The sequence below is a fragment of the Puma concolor genome, chromosome B2 (genome assembly GCF_028749965.1).
Source record: "Puma concolor isolate L17-30 chromosome B2, mPumCon1.1.hap2, whole genome shotgun sequence".
In the NCBI taxonomy this organism is placed as follows: domain Eukaryota; kingdom Metazoa; phylum Chordata; class Mammalia; order Carnivora; family Felidae; genus Puma; species Puma concolor.
The window spans coordinates 103,941,931-103,945,240 of NC_141671.1; positions in this window are offsets into that span (position 1 = coordinate 103,941,931).

Sequence of the window (3,310 nt, forward strand, 5' to 3'; positions counted from 1 at the left end):
ACTCACGGACCGCGAGATCGTGACCTGGCTGAAGTCGGACGCTCAACCGACTGCGCCACCCAGGCGCCCCTTAAGTTTACTTATTTTGAGAGAGACAGAGAAAGAGAGAGAGAGAGAGAAAGTGGGGGAGGGGCAGGGGGAGGATCTGAAGCAGGCTCTGTACTGACAGCAGAGAGCCCAATGTGGGACTCGAACTCATGAACCTTGAGCTCATGACCTGAGCTGAAGTGAGGCACTTAACTGACTAAGCTACCCAGGCACCCTACATTTGCATTTTCTTTTAAGTTGCCCCCTCTCCCAGCGTATAGTATAAAGAAATATCAAAATAAAAAATGTTACCAACTTTTTTCACAAATTCATTCAGTAAACATGTATTTTTTAAACCTATTGTCCAACTGAGGAGGGCACCCGTTGGGATGAGCACGGGGTGTTGCATAGAAACCAATCTGACAATACAGTTCATATTTAAAAAAAGAGGAAGAAAAAATAAAACCTATTGTCCATATATACATGTGCATGATTTGCCAAATGGTAAGTTACCACCATGTGGTGTTGTTTGCATTGTTGTACATGTTCCTACTCCTATTTGTACGTGTTCCTATTTCTCGTGAGTTCTGTACTTTGCCTCAGTAAGTAGATCATAAGGTCTTAGAGGGCAATGTTAATATTCCCTGTATAGGCTAGTAATATTTTGAGCATACTAGGTATGTGACGATATTCTCATTTTATTCTTAACTATAAATATTTTTATATGAAACATGGCAAAAACCAACAGCAAGAAAGCATCAGTGAACAATAATAATATTAGCTAACATCTCTTGAGTACTATGTGGCAGTCACTTTTAACTGCTTTGCATGAATTATTTAATCCTTCCAACACCTCTTTGATGTAGGTAGTATTATTATTATTTCTCCTTTACTGATGAAAACACTGAGGCACAAATGGTTAAGTGGTGGGCCCAGTGCCACACGATACATAAGTGGGGCAGCCAAAAGTTGAACTCTGATCCTGGGGCTCCGGAGCCTAGGCTTTCAACCACAACTGTGTGCTGTCTCTAAAGATGGGGAACAAGTTGGAGAATGTGGAAATTGAAGGATTTGGAAAATGCAATTTTTTCTCACTTTTCATAAAATCGTCCCCCTGGAGGATCAGTAATCAAAGGTGATGAGGAAATTGGATGTGCGCCTTCCCCTCTAACACCGGCGCCAAATAAACATCCTCTACCCCAGTACGCAAGCAGACAGCTTGTTGGAGTTCAACAATGCAGTATGAAATAACAGTATGAAATAACAGTATGAAAGGCAGTGAAAGAATATAGGCTGCTGAGCCCTGTTTACTGCACCAGAGAGAAGGGAGTTCCATATGCCACAAGAATAAACACAAATGCCCTTTAACCATTTCTTCCCAGTGGTTTTTCCATGACAAATACCTTGCCTCAAAACTTTAGGATTATTGGGGCGCCTGGGTGGCGCAGTCGGTTAAGCGTCCGACTTCAGCCAGGTCATGATCTCGCAGTCCGTGAGTTCGAGCCCCGCGTCGGGCTCTGGGCTGATGGCTCAGAGCCTGGAGCCTGTTTCCGATTCTGTGTCTCCCTCTCTCTCTGCCCCTCCCCCGTTCATGCTCTGTCTCTCTCTGTCCCAAAAATAAATAAACTTTAAAAAAAAAAAATTTTTTTTAAATAAAAAAAAACTTTAGGATTATTTTACGTCTCTGCCTTACCCTGAGATGAAACTATACTGAGATAAAATGATAGATCAGTCTCTCACATACACAGTTCTGTGTGTGAATCTGCGGTGTGCTTACTCAGTCATTTATTTCTTCAACAAACTATTATCTGACTGCCTTCCTATACCGGACATGATTGGGGCTACAAAGACAAACGAGACAAAATTCCTGCTCACACGGAACTCACAGTTTAACCCTAAAGGTAGACAACAGACATACAATTGCATGGAGAGGGAAAAAAATAAATAACAGTCTCTCTTACATGAGTGAAATATAACCCTGTCCCTACAAACGTTCATTCAAACATTTATTAATTCCGCAAGCATCTATAAAAAATATAGTATGCACAGGATGCTTTGTAAATGATAATTTTCTTCGATAAAGTATGTCCCACAACTGAACATAGCTTCTCAGACATACTTGACCATCATAGAGTAGCATAGAACTGTTGGCCTACCCGGCTCCAAACCCAAAGGTCAGCTTATATTGAACTGTACTTGATACTGGGCCATCATCCCATACTGAAGAATATTATAGTAAACACTTCTATAAAATCTGTCCCCAGATTTACAGTAAGTATATTTGCATGAAAGCCTTTCTGGGGAGGCCTGGGAGAAACCCCCTGGTTGCATATAAGGAATAGTGGTGCTTCTTCTAGATATCTAGTCTACTTTGACTACATGGATATTATGTCCATCATAAGTGATTCTTATCGTAGCTAGCTGATAGAATACATAAGTCATTATTTACGAATCCCTCCTCACCATACCTTATTCAACTACTCCTACTGGTCTACCCAAGCATGTGTAGAGGACCTCACGTCAGGCACATTTTGTGCACGGTTCCTTGTATTTGTTCTGTGTTCACTTTCCCTTTGCTTCAATTTTTATTTATCTTGCACTTATCTTTTCTTGCAATAATGTACACTTCTTTGTGAATGACTTCTCTCCTGTTAAAAGTGAGATTTGGTGGAGAGATAAGTAACTTGATATCTAGCTAGCTAGATGACAGATAACAATGAAAGAAAGAGAGAGATGGTAGGTTGTTTAACAGTCTTTGAATTTGATACTTTGCATCTATCACGGCTGATGAAAATGTCACCTGTTTATGGCTTTTAGTCACCGCTGTCCTCTACTCACATGTGTCCTTTAATGCTAACCCACTAGACACCTACACTGCAATAAGTCCCTTTGATTTTCCCTTGTGCACGCCTCTCAGAAACTCCCTTTTCTTTCCAACCCCATTTCCTCTGTCCTTGTCCAGATCCTATGGCTGAGTTAAGGCAGCCATTCTTCCAAATATCCTTGTAGCAAATTCAGATTGGGGCTTCTGCCCCACTTGCAGTAATTCCCACGGCGACTTTTCCATGATACACTCCCTTTCTCCATTGGAGTAAATGGGTCCCGTGCTGTTGTATACGTGTTCTGAATAGTTGTTGCCAATTTCTTGCTTGACCTTACCTCCATGGCCACAGTATTTGACTAGAAGGACTGCGTAACCGTAGAAAGGTATCTGGCTGCAAGGAACCAAAATTGTTTAATAGTAGCTTAAGCAAATAGAGTTTGTTTTTCTCACATAATAAGA